A 644-nucleotide genomic window follows, 5' to 3' on the forward strand; every position below is an offset into this window, starting at 1 on the left:
CTTTAATAATATAATGTTATTCTTTTTTATAAATTCATACAAATATATAATATAAAAGAATTATGTTTAAAATATCATTATAAAAAAAATGACAATATCATTTTTCATATATAATCCATAATATTTGAACCGACACATTTTATATACTATTTCCCACATCCTAGCTATAGCAAATGCAAAGGTTCATATTTAGGCGAATAAACTATCACTTTTTACTATGAAAATTTTGAGCATTGACGATTCTAATTATAAAATATGTAAATTAATTCAATACTTATCAAAGGTTTGATTGGTTAGATAAAACTGTTCAAAATATTTGATAAAGTATCAAATAAGTTACATAATTTTTTTATTGTTTTATTGAATTAATCCCATCTTTGAAGGATATTGAATTAGTTTATATATATTATAATTAAAATTATCAGCCTTAATATCCTCCATGATTATACGTCCAAAATTCGGATTCTATGTTCTTTATTTGTTTTTCTCCATCTAGACAAAAACATGCTCTGTGGCATTGCATTATATTATAATATCGTTTAACTACTCCTTCAGATGACCTCCCCTTTGAAACTAAACTTGGTGTTATTGTTGTGGTCATCACCAATTCACCGTGTTATTATTGTTATTATTATTATTATTAT

This window comes from Arachis ipaensis, chromosome B10, assembly GCF_000816755.2.
Source record: "Arachis ipaensis cultivar K30076 chromosome B10, Araip1.1, whole genome shotgun sequence".
NCBI classification, from domain to species: domain Eukaryota; kingdom Viridiplantae; phylum Streptophyta; class Magnoliopsida; order Fabales; family Fabaceae; genus Arachis; species Arachis ipaensis.